The sequence below is a fragment of the Lissotriton vulgaris genome, chromosome 5 (genome assembly GCF_964263255.1).
Source record: "Lissotriton vulgaris chromosome 5, aLisVul1.2, whole genome shotgun sequence".
In the NCBI taxonomy this organism is placed as follows: Eukaryota; Metazoa; Chordata; class Amphibia; order Caudata; family Salamandridae; genus Lissotriton; species Lissotriton vulgaris.
In genome coordinates this window covers 417,122,863-417,144,528 of record NC_141693.1, presented here as the reverse complement: position 1 = coordinate 417,144,528, position 21,666 = coordinate 417,122,863, and positions in this window count along the sequence as shown.

Sequence of the window (21,666 nt, the reverse complement as noted above, 5' to 3'; positions counted from 1 at the left end):
GCACGAGACTTCACAGCCTAATTGCAATTCTTCCAAAACTACAATAAAGTATTCCACTCAAAGTAAGCAAAGGAATCTAAACAATGCATTAAGGTATGCGAAAAAATAGGGAAAAGAAGCTGTCTACAAGCAACAACTTGAGTCCAATAATAAACAGTCTAATTCAAAGACATATTATTATAAAGAATACACGTTCAACTAATCATCAGTCACAAGATGGATGAACTTGCACATTGTTAGTAAAGCTGGTTATAGACAGTGAACATTAATATGCAAAGGGACACGGAACAAAGCGTACTTAACAACAGCCAGAACATTTATAACTGGCTTTTAACAATAACTTGCTAAAAAGTGCAAAAGAAAAAATACAGTTAAACTGCATAAAAAACACTGTCTTCACTGCACTATCTCAGAAAAACATCCCATCAGTAAGGATTAAAATAGACTGTTACACAACAAGAACAAAATAATTACATACCCTAAATTAAAAATATCACAAACATTATTACATACAATTACAAAATAACAGTTTGTAAAAAATTAAAAATTAACACATTAAATCACAGTACATCCTCCTAATACATAAATATACTCAAAACAAAATAGCCCTTCTAAGTGCTAAAAACAGTTCATGTACGTAAAATAACTAACACCAGCTAAAAAATCATGAAAATAGAGTAGTCGCTAACATATATATTATATATCAACAATAAAAACACTTAATTACATTTCATTTACATAAATAACTGACAATAATTACAATCACTAACAAAATATGTCAATATTTATATAAATACATTCATAATCATTCATTAATTTATACATACTATGGCTACTACATCAAATTAGATAACAAAACATTTACAAATAAACTCTTACCTGTCAAACGACCCAGCAACAGCACACGAACAAGAACACGCCTTCCGCGCCCGATGATTCTCGATCTTCTGGGGAATTCCACCGTTGACTTAAGCAAATCGGAACGCAACGTCAAAAACATAGCGCTCCGATTGGCTAAAAATAAACGTCAATCAAAATGAATCTTTAACAATAGAAAAAAAACTAGAACGCTAACGTAGGTAGCGTCAAGGTGACGCATTGTGTCCTCCATTTTAAAATTATTCACTTTCATAAGGGAGTCAACAGACACAAAACACACACATAACACAACACATATTAAAAAACACACACACATTTAAATTACATATAAAAATACACATAAGGCAGGGCAATTCAAAAGGGAAGCTCAATCACATTTTATTTAATACTACACATATTAAAAAACACACACACATTTAAATAACATATAAACAAACACACCCTCACACCCTCACCCTCACACCCCCTAACTCTCACCCTCACCCCCTCACACACCCTGACACACCCTCAGTCACACTCACACACCCTCACCCTCACACACCGTCACACACCCACACCATCACACCCCCTAACTCACCCTCACTCACCCTCACTCACCCTCACACACACTCACCCTCACACACTGTCAAACACCCTCACCCTCACACACCCACACCATCACACCCCCTCACTCACCCTCCCTCACCCTCACACACCCTCACCTTCACACACCGTCACATACCCTCAGACTCACACCCCCTCGCTCACCCTCACCCTCACACACACTCACCCCACCTCACCCTCACACCCCCTCACCCTCACACACCCTCGCTCCCCTCACACCATCACACCCCTCACAACCCTCTCACCCTCACTACACCTCACACCCTCACCCTCACCCTCACACACCCTCACACACACTTACCCCCCTCACCCTCGCACCCTCTCACCATCAACCCCCTCACCCTCACACACCCTCACCCTCATCCCCTCACCCTCACACACCCTCAGTCACCCTCACACCCTCACCCTCACACCCCCTAACTCTAACACTCACCCCCTCACACACCCTCACATTCCCTTACTCACCCTCACACACCCTCACCCTCACACACCATCACTCACCCTCACACACCATCACCCCTCACCCTCTCACACCTCCTCACACACCATCACTCACCCTGACACACCCTCACCCCCTCCAAACCCCTCACACACCTACAATCACCCTCACACCCCAACCACCCTCACTCACCCTCACACCTCTTCACCCACCCTCAAACATCCACTCACCTTCACACCCTCACTCACCCTCACACCCTCACTCACCCTCACACACCCACTCACCATCATACACCCACACACCCTCACACCCACTCACCCTCACACAGCCACTCACCCTCACACACCCTCACCCTCACACACCCTCACCATCACAACACTCACTCACACTCATACATCATCACAACAAACTTACACTCACAACGACTCAAAAACACTCACCCCCTCACACACCCTCACACCCTCACCCTCACACACCATCACTCAACATCACCCCCTCACCCTAACACCCCCTCAACCTTCACACACCATCACTCACCCTCACACACCCCCACCCCCTCACAACACCTCACACACATACACTCACCCTCACACCCTAACCACCCTCACTCACCCTCACCCTCACTCACCCACACACCTCCTCACCCTCACCCACCCTCATACACCCTCACTCACCCTCACCCTCACTCACCCTCACACCTCATCACCCTCACACACACTCACACACCCTCACTCACCTTCACACCCTCACTCCCCCTCACAACCTCACTCACACTCACACACCCACTCACCCTCACACACACTCACCCACTCACCCATAGACTCACCCTCACACACCCACTCACCCACTCACCCTCACAAACACACTCACCATCGCCCAATCACACTCACACACCCAATCACCCTCACACACCCACTCACCTTCACACACACACACTCACCTTAACACACCCACTCACCATCACCCACTCACCCTCACACCCCCTCACCCTCACACCTTCACACACCATCACTCACCCTCACACACCCTCACAACACCTCACACACCTACACTCACCCTCACACCATAACTACCCTCACTCACCCACACCCTCACTCACCCACACCCTAACAACCCTCATTCACCCACACCCTCACTCACCCTCACACCTCCACAACCTCACCCACCCTCACACACCCTCACTCACCCTCTCACAAGCCCTCACACACCTACAATTCTCATTAAACTCTAACCACCCTCACTCACGCTCATCCTCACTCACCATCACACACACACACACCCTCCCCACTCATCCTCACACACCCTCACACACCCACCCCACTCATCCTCACACACCTCACTCACCCTCACCCCCTCACAAACTCACACACCCACTACACCCTCTCCTACTACACCCTCCAACTCCACCCTCCAACTCCACCCTCCAACTCTACCATCCGACTACACCCTCCAACTCCACCGTCAAACTCCACCCTCCAACTCCACCCTCCAAATCCACCCTCCAACTCCACCCTCCAACTCCACCATCCAACTCCACCCTACAACTCCACCCTCCGACTCCACCCTCCGACTCCACCCTCCGACTCCACTCTCCAACTCCACCTGCCAACTCCACCCTCCAACTCCACCCTCCAACGTCACCCTCCAAATCCACCCTCCAACTCCACCCCCCAACTCCACCCTCCAACTCCACCCCCCAAACTCCACCCTCCAACTCCACCCTCCAACTTCACCCTCTAACTCCACCCTCCAACTCCACCCTCCAACTCCACCCTCAAACTCCACATTCACACGCCACCCTCAAACGCCACCCTCCAACACCACTCGCCAACGCCACCCTCCAACGCTACACTCCAACTCTAACCTCCAACTCCAACCTCCAACTACACCCCTCAATGCCACTTCACCAATTAATGCCACAGCACCACTTAATGCCACTGCAACACTCAATAACACAGACCAGCACACACAACAACACCACTCAACACAACAGCACCACTGAACGCCACAGCACCACTCAACACCACAGCACCACTTAACGCAACATCACCACTCAACGCAACAGGAACACTCAACGCCACTGCACCACTCAAAGCCACAGCATCACTCAACGCCACATCACCACTCAACGCAACACCACCAATAAACCCAACATCACCACTCAACGCCATAGCTCCACTCAACGCCACAGCAACACTCAACAACACAGCACCACTCAACAACACCACATCACTCAACGCCACCGCATCAATCAACGCCACTCAACGCCACAACAACACTCAACACCACAGCACCACTCAACAAAATAGCAACACTTAATAGCACAGCAACACTCCACAACACTGAAGGCCACATCATACCTCAGCACCACTGAAGGACATAGCATCACTCTGCACCACTAAAGGCCACAGCATCGCCCAACACCACTAAAAGCCACAGCATCACTCAGCAACACAAAAGGCCAAAGCATCACTGAACGCCACAGCATCACTCTTTGAAAACAATCAACAACTGATGGTTCTAAGATGTTCTCTCAATGTTTTAAGCTTTATTAAAAAAATTTAAAACAAAAGGCAATATTTCACTTATGATCTTCAATTTGCCTCACAGTTAAATACACTGAACATAATCTTCCCATAACTTATTTACAAAACTTTAAAATATTGTCACTATACATTACATTAACTTTTAAATAATTATTAATTATTAATAAAAATAAAAACAATTCATATTTATAATATTGATACTTCAAAATCATATAAATACAAAACATATTGCATCACAATGCTATAAGTGTCACTTTTGCAAAAGTTAAAAATATTGCCATTAAAAATAACAAAGCTAATAATTTCCCGACTTTCAATACAGACACATAAATAAAATATTTGACATTTGCAATACCAATACCTCAAACTTTCCTAATGCGAGACCTATTGCATTGCAAATGCTTGTTGTACTTTTGCTTTTTGGCTGTTTGGGGGTCTTCTACTTGTTTTCGCCTGGGTTGACGGCTCTGGGGCCATTGCTGGGAAGGTCTAATACCGGATAAAAGTGGTTTGGACAAAATACATGAGGAAAAAGTTTTTGCTTTTTCTGACATTTCGCTCAATGTAGCGTTTTCGGGGGCCCATTTGGGGGGCTTCCTGGTGTTTGCGGGTGGGTTTCGGGGTCTGGGAGCACTGCTGGGTATGGATACTTTTGATTGCAAGAGGTTTGAAGCAAATCCGTGGTGGCAGAGGGGAGTTAGGGCCTAGCTGCAGAGCGCGCGGAGTGATTTTGGAAATTGGCTAGAAAATGACTAAATGCCAGATGTAGGTGGCCATTTACCGACCGGTAACGGGCGAATTCGGCCGTTACCGACCGGTAAATGGTCATTCCTGATGTAGGAGGCCTATTTTACCGATTCAGTAAATTTACAGAATCGGTAAATTTACCGAATCGGTAAAATACCGAATCGGTATTTTTACCAATTCGTTAACTTCCATAGTGGGACTCTTCTGAGTCCCAAAGGCCAGTCAGATTCGGTATTTTACCACCCAATCCTATTGGGTGGTAAAATACCGAATACAGGTGTGCATGCACATCTGTGCATGCACACCTGTGCAATGTGACACACAGACATGCCCTTAGGGCATGTCTGTGTGCCACATGGCACACAAGTCCGGAATTGGGGTGCCAGAGGGTGTCAAACTGACACCCCCTGCACCCTTGCAAAAATCGGAATTTACCGAATCGGTAAATACCGATTCGGTATTCCACATTGATTCCTATGGGCTTCAAGGCCCATAGGAATCAAGGGGGGATACCGATTCGGTATTTACAGAATCGGTAAATACCGAATCTTACCGATTCGGTATTTACCGATTCTGATTTACCTACATTTCCCCCCCTCTAATTTACCACTTCTTAAATACCGAATCGGTATGATTCGGTATTTAAGAAGTGGTAAATTAGAATTACCTACATCGGGCCCTCAGTCCCCATTTTTGTACTTTTGCTTTTTGGCTGTTTGGGGGTCTTCTACTTGTTTTCGCCGGGGTTGATGGCTCTGGGACCATTGCTGGGAAGGTCTAATTCCGGATAAAAGTGGTTTGGACAAAATCCATGAGGAAAAAGTTTTTGTTTTTTCTGACATTCCGCTCAATGTAGCATTTTCGGGGGCCTGTTTGGGGGGCTTCCTGGTGTTTGCGGGTGGGTTTCGGGGTCTGGGAGCACTGCTGGGTATGGATACTTTTGATTGCAAGAGGTTTGAAGCAAATCCGTAGTGGCAGAGGGGAGTTAGGGCCTAGCTGCAGAGCGCGCGCGGAGTGATTTTGGAAATTGGCCAGAAAATGACTAAGTCCCCATTTTTGTACTTTTGCTTTTTGGCTGTTTGGAGGTCTTCTACTTGTTTTCGCCTGGTTTGACGGCTCTGGGGCCATTGCTGGGAAGGTCTAATACTGGATAAAAGTGGTTTGGACAAAATCGGAGGCAAACTTTTTTTTGCGTTTTTGCTGACTTGCTTGTCTTTGAGGTGCTCTTTGGGGGGGTTCCGGTGTTTGTGGGTGGGTTTTGGGGTCTGGAAGCACTGCTGGCACAGTCTAATTTTGATTGCATTTGTTTTTCAGGAAATCCATGGTGGAAAACGGGAGATATGGCCTAGTTGCATGGCGCGTTTGGACAGAATTGAAAGAAGGCCGAAAAATATTGTAAGTATGAGATTTTCCATTTTTGCTTTTTGGCTGTTTGGGAGTGCTGTGCTTTTTTGCGGGTGGGTTGGCGGGTCTTTGGGCATTGCTGGGAAGGTCTAATATAGGACAAAAGTGCTTTGGACAAAATCCATGCTGAAAAGCCTTTTGGCATTTTTTGTAACTTAGGGTTCGTTAGGGTTAGCACTAGCAGCAGTATTCCATGTGTTTGGGGGTGTTCTAGATTTTTGCAACTGAGTTCTGGGGGTCTTACAGCACTCGTGGGAATGTGTAATCTTGGTTGCAAGTGGTTTGAAGAAATCCATGGTGGGAAAGGGGGGATTTGGCCTAGTTAAAGAAAGCGTTTGCCACTATTCTTAACTTAGGGTTCGTTAGGGTTAGCACTAGCAGCAGTATTCAATGTTTTGGGGGTGTTCTAGATTTTTGCGACTGGGTTCTGGGGTCTTACAGCACTCGTGGGAATGTGTAATCTTGGTTGCAAGTGGTTTGAAGAAAATCCATGGTGGGAAAGGGGGGATTTGGCCTAGTTAAAGAAAGCGTTTGCCACTATTCTTAACTTAGGGTTCGTTAGGGTTAGCAGTATTGTGTTGCATGTGTTTGGGCGGGGGTTATAGATTTTTACGACTGGTTGGGGTCTTGGAAAACTTGTTGTAATGTCTAATTTTGATTGCAAGTCGTTTGAACATAATCCATGATGGGAAAGGGGGGTTTTGGGCATACTTTCTGAGTGCGTTTTGACACGATTTGAAATTAGGCCTCTGTGATGTAGCAGCCGTATTCTGCACGTTTTGGGAGGGTAATGTGGGGTGTTCTAGATTTTGGGGATTGTCATCTCTGAAAGTGACAGTATAATTTTTCCACTACAAAGCGTGCCTTACATATTTTTTTCTCCGAGGTGTCTTTAACACTTACTGTTGTATTTTTCCATCATCAATTACAGGCAGGCTTTCACCCTGTGCCATCGATGTACTACTCAGGCTTACAATTAGCGATCCGCAAATCCGCATCAGGCAGGCAGTGGACAGTGTGTCTGGTCACCAAGATTGATCGACGGAGCATCCGATGTAATGAAGGAGTACCGCGAATAAGAGGAATGGATGGATGCATCGACTTCACAAATTCAACGGGACAACTACAAAAAACAGTAACAGTATCCAAAATTCTCCTTATCTTTTAAATGATATTGTTGTGAACTTGAACTTAGTTCTACGAGTGTGACTCTGTGCGTTTGTTTGATCTCTGCTTCAAATTCATCCCTCCCTCCAGCAATTAGATACATCTTTCTTTGCTATGTTTAACACTAATGTAATGTTCTAAGTGTTTATTCTCTCTGAGGGCAGAGAGGCAAGTGAAATTGTGTAATGACTGCATCCCTGTAATGTCAACTTGTTTCTTCGTAGTTACTAGTAAGTTGCAGTAAGTAGTAGTACTACTTTTCAGTAACCTAACCATCCATTTACTACTTATGGCATGCAGTAGTGCACTTCCTTTATGTCCCTTTCAAGATTTATCAATATCTTCTAATCCAAAGATTTGTTTCTCTTCATTTGTTGTTTGACTGTCCATCAGCGAGAACCTCCACAGTACCCGGTAGCCGGGTCGGAATTGGAAGCGGCTGAGAGCACCTAGCCATTGTGGCAATAGCTTTGGAACCGCTGCCCGCGGGAGCCCTGATGAAGTTGTGCTCTACTAGCCCTGACGAAACACGTGTTGGCTGGGCGTGGTGGATAAAATCTGAATTGAAGAAAAACTTCTATCAAGACTACTTCCACATTGTTTGTCTATTGTTTGTGTTGTTTGATTACCTACAGCATTTACTCTGTAAAAGGCGACGTGTGCACAGATACCTGTTGTAACAGTATAACATTTTGGCATGTATCTTTCCGCCGTCTTTGTAAGCCTGTGACATTACTGGGAGTTTCAGGAATTCCACTAGCAGCACTATGGGTGGACTCACTACTACATACATAGTCAGAGAGTACTAAAAAAACGCCTTTTTTAACTTTTTTTCTCTTGGGTTGCAAAAGAAATCACTGGTACGTGAACTTGTGCTCGCCGCCATAATGGCAGCTCACTCTGCTTTCACCCAAGAAATACAGACACAGGCCATGATGATGCAGACTCGCAGTACTTTAAGCAGTACATGCAAGTGGGGATCTGAATGTCTTACTTTTCTATAGGGGTGGCACTGCCACTGGCCATACTTCTTCCACTCAGCGTCTGCTCTACTACATCATACACCTCTGCTATCGACGAGGAGGTTAAAGAAGATAACATCCAGGCTTCGAAAGTACGTCTATAATTGTTCTTGATGTCTCAAATGTACCAAAATGTATTTTTGTCAAAAACCAACTAACACCCTTTTCATTATATTTTGGAAAGCGCTGTCTTCTTATGTTGAATTGCATTCAACAAAACCATTCTTTACAGTCATAAATATTAAGACTCGCTCGTCCTTCGTTTCACCCTTCTTTAACTTTTTGTTCTTCACATCCCTAAACTTCATCTGATATGACTTGGCTTCACAAATCACAATAAAAATTTGCCAGCTGAGTTGAAGTGAAATAGAGGAGGCCAATGTTTACCAGAGAAGTACCGCAGCTAATGCTATTAAAAGTCAAGGTTGAATGTCTTCTCCCAGATAGCCCAAAAAGTAGTTCTAAATTAGTAAATGTTCTTGACAGTACAGTGTACTTATACTAGTGTACTGTGTACTACTGTACAGTACATCATACACTCCTTTGTGAGGCTACTCAAAAAAATTTCAAAAAGTAAGGAGTATAATAACTTACCACCGTCCGCCGCCACTGAGTCTTCCCCCCCAGCTCCTTCTGTTGGCGCCGCTGCATCCTGGGTGGACCCCTCCGCACTGCTGGCCCCGGCACTGGTTGTCATCTGTGCCGCGTCAGATGTTGTGGCGTCTAGGAAAAACATGTCATATTTTCAGATGCTATACACAACCCCCTATTTTGTCTCGTAACGGAAGAAAATGTTACATAACACATTTTTTTTATTACTGGGATTGAAAAAAAGTAACGGTTTTGGGGAGGGTGTTAACCTTTTATATGCTTATTCCATTAAATGCTACACTTGTTCTTATGACAACTGATGAATGCTTGCTTAACGGGCACCATTTTTCTCATTACAGAAAGAAGATTCCATTGCCCTTCTGCCAGACAATTCTCCAACTACTAGTAAGTCATCACCAGCAGTACTTTAAGTACTTTAAAGAAGGTGGGGGCTCCCGCACAGTTATTCTAATAATTTCATGTGTCTGTTAACTATTATTAATTTTGAGTCATACTAATTTCATTCATGGGAATGTTGTTGCAACTTTAACGCCATCTTCATCCATCAGAATACTACGCTATTAAAAATAAAGAACTAGTGTTTTCATTTCTTAATTGAAAATACAACTTTAAAACTAACAAACACTGTGTGGTTTTTGTTTACGAGTGAGTGAGTGGAAAGGTTTGAAATACTGCACTTGGCAGTCATGTTTCAGTGACTCAGATAGGCCGGGACTCGGAGGTAGTCTTCTTCTGTTCTTCTGGGTCGTAAAAATCATTGGTCAGACATTCTAGATAGTCGGTCAGGGGATTGAGGGTTTAACTTCTGTTCGGACTGAGGTATGTCGAAAGACGAACTGCACCTATCATCTTGTCCATACTTCTTTGTGTGCAGAATAGTCCCTGAAACACTAGCGGTATGGGATGTGCTCCTCTCAAATCAAAAAGGACACTGCTACCTTTTACTTGGTGTAAACAATTACATTTTGTTGTTGCAAATTGTTAAAGCACTTACATTAAGAAGACTGGAATAGACAGCAAGGGCAACCCAGAGGACTACACTCAGTGCCTAGAGGTATTGCTGTGTCAGAGTTTTGTTTCACACCATTTGCCGAATGGGCAAGCTTAGCTACCTACACAGACCGACTCATAACTGTAAATCGTAGTAGCACAGAGAGTGATGGTAGAGGCAGGATAAGAATGTAGAAAGTAGTCTACATTAGAAGAAGATCCAAGACTATTTGTAAAACATAGAATTATTAGGAACCAGTTTATAGTAAATAGGAGCTGTAAAAGTAGTATTAAAATAACAATAAGACAACTTACTGGGGTCAGCAGAAGAGCCTGGAAGGGACTGCTCCTGTCCAACTTCTGCCACCGGAGTCTCTGTCGCCCCCGTCGCCTTGCCCCTGGGAGTTGCTGGTGATCATGAAATAAAAAAACACAACATGGATGATTGTTTTTTGGGAAATATTTTAATTCTTTGTACTCAATCTAAAATTATGTCGGGGAAACAAATTAACATCAATTGCATCTGATCTGGTCAACTAAGAGGATAGTAGTACAGTATTGCAGGATTTGCAGACCGTCTAATAGTAAAGTTATGTAATTTACTAACTACATCAACAACAAAAATGTTCTACTACGACTGCCATCAATCAGCAGCACGAGACGTCGCGTGACAGACAAAGTCCGTCATCATGATTGCAGACCACTGACAAATGTCCCAGAACAAGTAATCAATAGTATACTCAACGTATCAATCCACCACTATCTCTTGAAAGTGGCAGGAGTACAAAGAAGGACTAGACTTGAGTCTACTGTCTCTAGCATTACGTAGTAATGCTCTCAAATGACTAAAAAGTTGCAAACAAGTAAGCATAGTAGCAACGCCAATAACCAGGTGAGCACCTGCAATGACAGAAGCTATTTAAACATTAATTTACCTGCAATGGAATCTAATCAGCAGCATTCGTACTCTTCAGGAAAAAAATAGATTAGCAATATAACAGAGCAGAAGGAAAAAAAGCAGTTATTAAATAGCTACTTACCAAGCCCAGGGATCTCCACACCAAGCAGGTCGAGTATGTCCTGCTCCCGGTCCAAGATGTCAGTCCACCGGTGCGTCACTTGCTGGTAGGTGCGCCAGACCCCAGACTCCTTATACATGCGCCGGCACACCTTCTCCCACAGCTGGTGACGCTCCCGGAGGCCGTAACCGGAAGCAATCCGCCCACCAGCTGCCACGGTCTTAGGGAGGTGGACCTGGACAAAGACCAGCAAGGCGGCCACCTCCACCGCAGAAAAGATCTTCCTGGTCTGCACTTCCTTCCCCTGCCAACGCCCGCAAGGGAGCCGGGTACGTGGGGCTGGGCCCTTCCCCTTGCCCTTGTCGCCTCCCTTAGCCATGGTCCTGGGCACTAGAAGAAGGAAAGAAGAATAGGTGTGAAAAAAATAAGAGAGAGAGCAAAAGAAATAAAGTAGGTAATAAAGTAACAAAAAGTTTAAAAAAAACACAAAATATAGATGTAGGAAATTGAAGAGAGAGATAATAAGCAAAAAAAAAAACAAAAAAAGTTCAGAAAAACATAGGATTGCAAAGATGTAAGGTGGATAGAAAGGTAGCATGCCCAAAACCATAGCAGTGAATGAAAAACAAGATGGCCGCTCCCATAGAGGAAAGCGTGGGTAAGTTTGCGCGATATTTCCCCCGCGAGCACGCAAAAACGCCCACGAATACGTAATCGCGCGCCGCATACGACGCGAACTTGCAACGAGCGCCCGGAAACAGAAACACGTCACGCAAACAAGATGGCCGCGCCCGTACATGGCAATAGTTAAGTAGAATAAATCTACTTGTGGTGCGCACAGTTCCTACTGGGAAAGAGCTACCCTTTCCAACAATTTTAAAAAAAACTACTGCTCCTAACTTAATTCAAACAATGATGACCAAAATGAAAATTCACTTTCTAGTATTTAATTCTCTTACATGAAAAAAAAAATTGGAGACATAGATGCATTATAACTTTGTGATCATGTATCCTATGTATACATCTGTTCTGAATGCTGAGTAAAGAGCTATGTATATGCCTTACCGATTAGCTGTTTACATGTAATATAAAAACATTTTGAATAATCCACAATTCAGTAGTAGAGATTAATTCTGTCTGAAGTAATTTTCTGAAGACACAATGCCCAATGCATTTTGGGACCACACGGTACCCTTCTTCAGGGGTGAAATCCTAAAACGTACAAAGAACTTATCAGTAACATCAAAGAAGCTCTATATTATGTACATAATGTGATCTATCTGAAAATAGTTAACACGTCAGGGGGGAAAACAGACATAATAGTTCTATTCACTCTAAATTAATGTGGAGAAAAGCTCCTTGATACGTGTGGTTTAACAAATTACATAAGTGTTCTATACCATCTGGCAGGTAACAGCATGTATAAACCTTACTTAACCTCCTAATGATAGTGTAGTACAAACATTCGTGTTAATCCATGAAAATCGAAACCATGACCGTAATCTGATGAGTTCAGTGTGACCTGCAACAAATTATACACAGAACATGCCTGTAGAAAAACGTGTACATATATATCCATAATTATACAGTTAAGAAACACTTTGAATTCATGTGCAACCCTCTTGGTAGCATTCCGCATAGAACACCTTGTAGGTTGAAACATCTCCACTCTAGTACGACCTTCAGGACATCATTGTCTACAAAATTAATGCTCTAAAGAGTCTCCTTATTGCATATTATAACTCGTGCACTCAAGATATTACAACAGTTGTACTGCGATCATACCTTGTGTCTGAATATGAAGTGCCGTGGGTAAACTTCTAATGGGATGCAACTGACGTCAGATAAACTGATCTGGACAATGGTGAACCCCACAGTATCGTTCTCTAAGTGAATAAAGTAATGAGACACCAAATTTTGAAATAGGGCTCTCTGAGTGGGAGGTACAGATAGATCTATACGATAAAATAGTTTGCTACCTGAAACACTCGATGTTGCTTGAAAGAAAAACTCCAGCTCTGTCTGGACTAAATCTGACTGAATCTGTAAAAACAAACAGATATCAAATACTATGACGTATGGCTGTATATATGTTGCTGCGAAGAAACGCATCATGACTACGGAATAACCTCAAGCTTACGTACCTAAAACTGTGTCTTGTAGTTCCAAAAAACGGGGTCTATCGTTACTGTATGCTGATGAAAAAAGGAAATATTGCGCACAGATACGCGATCATCTGTAGAGATGTCCCACTGAAAAACAGAAAATCAATCTGTAGTCTAATGATAATAAGTTAATACGCAGAAACATGCTGGTCTACACACAAATCACTCTGCAAAATGTACCTCCGTGTGATCATTAAAGTACCGGTAACGTATCCAGAGTCTTCCGTATCTATAGGCATGTGGGGATATTTTCAAACCAGATCTTTAAAGATAACAGGGAGTTAATTGTAGGATTTTATTAGCTCCTCAGTTTTAATGAAAAAGAAGCGGTAAGAAAGGCAAATGTCTTTCCGTGCTTAAAATAAGAGATTACCTCCGCAACTCGGTAATAAACCGGTCCTACGAATGCCAATCCTTCTGCAAGTTTTCAGTGGAGAAGTGTGGCTCAGTGGTTAGAGGTGGCAGACCTGGATGCTGGGATCGACCGTGGACCAGGGTTTGATTCCCCGCCTCAGCGGGTCTCGGGCTCAAAATTCCATGGCCTCGACAATTCTCGCTCCGGTGCCTACTCGACTCACTGGGTCTCACTCTGCAACTCTGGGCAATAGCTTGCTTAATCACAACGGCCCCTTGCGGCGGGATGCCTGGCTTTCACCTTGTGGACCCTGCCGGGGCCTCTCACAGGGGAATACCAGGACGGGTTCCCTAAGCAAGCGCCAGGATGCCCTTTGGGTGACAGGTTGCGCTATATAAGTACTCCTACATTTACATTTACATAACCGCGGAAGTACATGACCTCATGGGCAACCTTGGGGTCGGTGTGCTGCAAGCGGCCTGCGAATAAGCAAAAAAACGCCCGAACACGCAAAAAAAAAGAAAAACCGCCCGAACATACAAAAAAAAGAGAAATCAGCAAATTCGCACGAATTTGCGGATTGCAAGTTCGATTTCGCATCCCGCAAATCGCGCGAAATGGAAGAAAAACAAATTTTGGAAAACTGAAAGCACTTAGCAGGTGCAAAAGTTCAAACTAATTTGTAACCATTCCCTGTAGTGCTTCCTGAGTTCAGTTGCCTACTTGCCTACTTTCAACTATTCTCTGACCCTGCTCTGACCCTCAAAGCAGGGTCAGAGAATAGTTACAAGTATGGCACAAAGCTCGTCTCGTCTGAGGGACGTGGGGGTAAAGGGTGCAGCTCTAGATCTCTTGACCTCTTTTCTTGCTGGGAGGGAACAAAGAGTCAAATTGGGTGAGTTTCTATCTCCATCCAGACTTGTGCTATGTGGGGTCCCCCAAGGGTCGGCTCTTAGTCCGACCCTATTCAACATCTATGTGACCCCACTGGCCAGACTAGTAAGAACTTTGGGGATGGAGGTAGTTTCCTATGCTGACGACACCCAAATACTCGTCTCTCTCCCTCATTCAGATGTGCAGACCGCCTCCAAGTTTAGATCTTGCATGGAGGCGGTTGGTCACTGGATGATTCAGAACTCCCTTAAACTGAATGGGGAGAAGACTGAGGTGATGGTGTTTGGAGGGACCGAAAACATCTGGTCAGCCAGCTGGTGGCCTGACTCGCTTGGAGTGTGCCCTTCCCCCACAACTTCTGCTAAAAATCTTGGGGTGATGATAGACCCTGCCCTGGACATGGGCAAACAGGTGAGTAGAACCATCTCCACCTGTTGGGGATTAATACATACCCTGCGAAGGGTCAGAAAGTACCTTATGCTACAGTCCAGAAAACAGATAGCTGTTGCACTCATTGGCTCTCGCCTAGATTACTGTAATGCGCTGTACGCGGGGCTAAATAGGAGCCTCCTGCAGCGCTTACAAGTGGTTCAGAATGCCACAGCAAGATTTGTTCTGGATATCCCCAGACGCACCTCCGCCACATTGGCCCGGAAAACATTGCATTGGCTTCCGGTAGAATACCGAGTAAGGTTTAAGGTCCTGTGCATGACATACAGAGCCATCTCAAAAAACAGTGACTCGGGAGTGGGCTCCATCATTTCCCACTACACTCCCGGAAGGAACTTGCGTTCCTCCGGGAAATTGCTTCTATCAGCCCCTCGCATACGAAGAGCTAAATGGGGTGGCAGGGCCTTCTCCACCCTAGCTCCCAAATGGTGGAATGATCTCCCTCTGGATCTCAGGTCCTTACCCTCGCTACAGACATTTCGTAGCGCTCTTAAAACCTGCCTCTTCTGGCAAGCCTATGTGTAATGGATGAATGGTTCTACTTTCTGATTTTATTGTTAGGCGCCTTGATACCTGCGGGTTATTGTTTTGCGCATTATAAATTGTTATCATCATCATCATCAATGCTCCTGTAAAAAAAATAACTGCAACAGGAAGGTCTTACAGCTAAGGTGCCAGACTTGAAGCACAAATTCAGTGACACATTAACCAGTCCCAAATTAATTCATTTCAGTTGAGGCTGGGAAGGTGTGGTTTGCTTCCCCCCATAATCTACATTGGTGAACAAGAGAGTGGTAGTGGTGAACCAGAGGGTGCTGTGATAAACCAGAGGGGGACAGTGAGGATCCAGAGGGTGGCAGTGATGAACCAGAGGGTGGCAGCCTTGAACCAGAGGGGGACAGTGATGATCCAGAGGGTGGCAGTGGCTAACCAGAGGGTGGCAGTGATGAACCAAAGGGTGGCAGGGATGAACCAGAGGATGGTAGCGATCAACCAGAGGGTGGCATTGATGAACCAGAGGGTGGCAGTGATCAACCAGATGGTGGCAGTGATGAACCAGATGGTGCTGTGATAAACCAGAGGGGGACAGTGATGATCCAGAGGGTGGCAGTGGCAAATGAGAGGGTGGCAGTGATGAACCAGAGGGTGGCAGGGATGAACCAGAAGATGGAAGTGATCAACCAGAGGGTGCAGTGATCAACCAGAGGGTGTTGTGATAAACCAGAGGGGGACAGTGATGATCCAGAGGGTGGCAGTGGCAAACCAGAGGGTGGCAGTGATGAACCAGAGGGTGGCAGGGATGAACCAGAGGATGGCAGTGATCAACCAGAAGGTGGCAGTGATGAACCAGAGGGTGCTGTGATAAACCAGAGGGTGGCAGTGATGAACCAGAGGGTGGCACTGGTGAAGCAGGGGGTGGCAGTGATGATCCAGAGGGTTGCGAGGATGAACCAGAGGATGGCAGTGATCAACCAGAGGGTGGCAGTGATGAACCAGAGGGTGCTGTGATAGACCAGAGGGGGACAGTGATGATCCAGAGGGTGGCAGTGGCAAACCAGAGGGTGGCAGTGATGAACCAGAGGGTGGCAGGGATGAACCTGAGGATGGCAGTGATCAACCAGAGGGTGGCAGTGGCGAACCAGAGGGTGCTGTGTGTGAGAAGTTGGCCTGGTATATGATGATCACTATTCTAGTGAGCACCTTGCACCAGTCCAAACGATCCTTATGGTGATTGGTTTTTGTAAGTCAACCTTATAGACCAGCTATCCTAGTGGTAGCATGGACAAAACCAGTCTTAGGCTAAACTCAAGAGGGCATGTGAAGCCAGCTGTATTACCATATGCAATCTTTAAATCCCAAATGAAAGGACACCACACAAATTATATATTATAAAATATATGTGTTTATTTCTAGAATAATCCCCTTGACTCTTTATGAGCACAGGAGCACAAGCGTTAAACAAAGAACACAGTATAACATACAATAAGATGCACAATTATGGATAGGCAGGGTGGCCACTCAAACCATATATTAAGAAAGTGGTATAAGTAGCACGTCACGAACAATGAACAGGCCTAGGGCCAAGGGAATTGCTGGGCCTACACTGGACTAACGAAGGTTACGACATAGGAGGCCCACAGGATGCTGGTGCAGTGTCTATAGGCAATCGCGTTTACTATACAAGTCAATGGTGCGTAAAAATCAGAAAGTTATAGGTTTAGGAGTCTTCTGACTGGACTAGAACTTAGCCACTAAAAAGTAGGACACTAGAGGTGTAAACCACTATAGGAGCAACGGTGTAATTGCGTTAACTCACCCACAGGAAGCGGGTGCATAGGTGCCAAAGTGCGTCGGGTTTCTTTGTGGAGTTCTATGGAGCCTGGAGGTAAAGATGCTGCAGGCGGCCAGGAGAGAAGAGTCCGGTTGGATCCAAGGGTGGATTGAAGATGTAGAGTACCTGAAAGCAGAGGGGACAGAGTCTAGGTCACTAGCCCCTCTCCCCTCTCCACCGCCGTGCTGAGTGGTCGCTCCCTAGTCTCCCTGGCGAGACCCGGTATCGTTGTACAAGCCTGTGCTGCCTTGCTCGCTGCTCCGCATTTCATAAATTGCATTCCTGATTCCTAGCATAGTGCTGCCCTGCTCGCTGCTCCGCATTTCATTAATTGTTCTTTCTGTTTATTGGCATTGTGCTGGCCTGCTCGCTGCTCCGCATTTCATTAATTACATTTCTGATTTCTACCACAGTGCTGCCCTGCTCGCTGCTCCGCATTTCATTAATTGTTCTTTCTGTTTATTGGCATTGTGCTGGCCTGCTCGCTGCTCCGCATTTCATTAATTGTTCTTTCTGTTTATTGGCATTGTGCTGGCCTGCTCGCTGCTCCGCATTTCATTAATTACATTTCTGATTTCTACCACAGTGCTGCCCTGCTCGCTGCTCCGCACTTAATTGATTGTTCTTTCTTTCTGTTTATTGGCATTGTGCTGCCCTCCTCGCTGCTCCGGTTATACTTTTTTGCGATTATCTCTTGAACCTGTGTTCCCCTGACCCGCTCTACCTGCGCAGAGCCTTCCACATTTGGCGCGACTGTCCCCAGCGCTGTTCTCCACCCTCCCCTCCGCTGCCATTTTGGGTGTTGTTGTTTGTGCTCGCTCAAGCCCGCCCCGCCTCCCAGCTGAACCGCCCTCGCCCCTCCCCCTCCCCACCATCCATTTATGACAGTAGCCCATGCGCGCAGCGTTCACGTGCAGCGACCGCGCCCAACCCGCGCCGAAGGTGCGCCAAAGGTAAGCCTGTCTACGCCCGTCCGCGCCTGGACCGCGCCCAGCGCCAGACCCCCTGCCCCTCGCGCTCCCCAGCCCTCCCGCATTACCTACGATGCCGCCACCCTCCTAGCCCTTGACCCCGGTCGCGCCCCCAACTGCGTCCAAGCCGCTCCTGGACACACCCATGGACCTTTCTCATGCTACTCCTGTAAATTCATCAGCACCGTCCACATCTCCGCTACAACCACACCACAGATCCCTGACCCCAATCACCTACAATGCATCCTTCTCAACACCCGATCAGTCCACAGACACGCCATTGACCTATGGAATCTACTAGACACCATCTCTCCGGACATCGCCTTCCTTACGGAAACATGGATGAACGCCTCTTCCGCCCCTGACATCACCATTGCCATCCCTGAAGAATATAAGATCACTCGCAAAGACCGTACCAGCCACACAGGAGGAGGAATCGCTATCGTCCATAAGAAATCAATCCGCATCTCCACCAGCTCTGACGCCAACCTCGCCAACTCCGAACACCTTCACTTCCAGATCCACATCGACCCCAATACCACACTCAGAGGCACTCTCCTCTACAGACCACCAGGACCCCGCGCAAAATTCAGTGAAGACATCACGGACTTCATCACTCCACACGCGCTCCCCTCCAAAGAATACATCCTTCTGGGAGACCTCAACTTTCACCTTGAAAAGTTCAACGACCGCAACACCACCACCCTCCTGGACAACCTCACCAACCTCGGACTTAAACAACTGGTCACTTCCCCCACCCACATCGCAGGTCACACACTCGACCCCATCTTCACATCCAGCAATCATGTCTCCTTCAGCCACACTACGGATCTCCTCTGGACTGACCACAGCTGCGTTCACTTCACCTACAACAAGCCGAAAACCATCAACCACCCCCAACCTACCCTGCAAAGACACTGGAACAAAATCACCACGGACCAAATCTCCGCATAGCTCCTTCGAAACTCCCCAGCCCTCTCTTCTAACGCTAACGAAGCCGCTGCCAACCTCACCCTATGGTTATCCAACACCGCCGACACCTTAGCTCCACTGAAAAAACGTCAAAGCAAACCTGGCAGCAAAAAAGCCTCATGGTTCAACGATGATCTCAAGAAGTCCAAGAAACTCTGCCGCTCCCTTGAAAAGGCCTGGAAAAAAGACCCAACCACCAGCACCAAGGACGCCTTCAAAAACGCCACCCGCACTCACCACCAACTGATCCGAAAAGCCAAGAAAACAGCATTCAAGGATCGACTTGACAACAACGCCCACAACAGCAAGGAACTTTTCAACATCGTCAAGGAATTTTCCAATCCCTCAGCCAACTCCAACGATATCACCCCCTCTCAAACCCTATGCGACTCACTAGCCTCTTTTTTCCACAACAAGATTGCAGACATCCACAACAGCTTTGACAACCAACCCGGAAACCAACCCACCCTACCATTTGCTGATCATCTTCCCCCCGTGAACACCCTTAACGACTGGAACCCAATCTCCACTGAGGACACCATCCGCCTGATGAATTCCATCCACTCAGGATCCCCCACAGACCCATGCCCTCACCACATCTTCAACAAAGCAGACTCCGTCATAGCACCGCACCTCCGAGACGTCATCAACTGCTCCTTCAACTCCGCCACCTTCCCGGAAGACTGGAAACACGCTGAACTCACCGCCCTTCTGAAAAAACCAACAGCGGACCCTACCGAACTCAAAAATTACCGCCCCATCTCGCTTCTTCCATTCCCGGCCAAAGTCATCGAGAAAGCTGTCAACAACCAGCTCGCCGCCTTCCTCGAAGCAAACAAATCCCTCGACCCCTCACAATCTGGCTTCCGAGCAAAACACAGCACTGAGACCGCTCTCATTGCAGCAACAGACGACATTCGAACGCTACTGGACAATGGAGACACAGTCGCCCTCATCCTCCTCGACCTCTCCGCTGCCTTCGACACAGTCTGCCACAGCACCCTTCTACAACGCCTCAATAACATCGGAATTCAAGGAAAAGCACTTGAATGGATCACCTCGTTCCTCACCGGAAGAACCCAGAGAGTCCGCCTTCCTCCATTCAAGTCCGAGGCCTCTGAAGTCATCTGCGGCGTACCACAAGGATCCTCACTCAGCCCCACCCTCTTCAACGTATACATGAGCCCCCTCGCAACCATCGCACGCCAACACAACCTCAACATCATCTCTTACGCGGATGACACTCAACTGATCCTTTCTCTCACCAATGACCCCATCACCGCCAAAACTAACCTACACGAAGGAATGAAAGAAGTTGCCGAATGGATGAAACAAAGCCGGCTGAAACTGAACTCAGACAAAACAGAAGTCCTCATCTTAGGTACATCCCCCTCTGCATGGGACGACTCCTGGTGGCCGGAAGCCCTCGGAAAAGCACCCATCCCGACAGACCACGCACGGAACCTTGGCGTCATCCTGGATTCTTCACTCTCAATGAACAGACAAGTCAGCGCCGTATCCTCTTCCTGCTTCAACATTCTTCGCATGCTCAGAAAAACATTTCGTTGGATCCCCTCCGAAACAAGGAAAACAGTCACCCACGCTCTGGTCACGAGCCGACTGGACTACGGAAACACCCTCTACGCGGGTACTACCGCAAAACTCCAGAAGAAACTCCAACGAATCCAAAACGCCTCAGCCAGGCTCATATTAGACATCCCACGCAACGAACACATCTCTGGTCACCTTAAAGACCTCCACTGGCTGCCCATCAATAAGAGGATCACTTTCCGTCTGCTTACCCACGCACACAAATCACTCTACGACATCGGACCAGATTGCCTCAACTCACGACTGTCCTTCTACACCCCCTCCCGCCAACTACGTTCTTCCAGCCAAGCCTTCGCCACTGTACCTCGCATTAACAAGACCACCATGGGAGGCAGATCCTTTTCATACCTGGCTGCTAAAACATGGAACTCACTCCCCGCTTACCTTCGCCTCACCCAGAACCACCTAGCGTTCAGAAAGCAACTTAAAACGTGGATATTTGACAAGTAATCCTCCTCCCCTTCCTAAGCGCCTTGAAACCCTCTGGG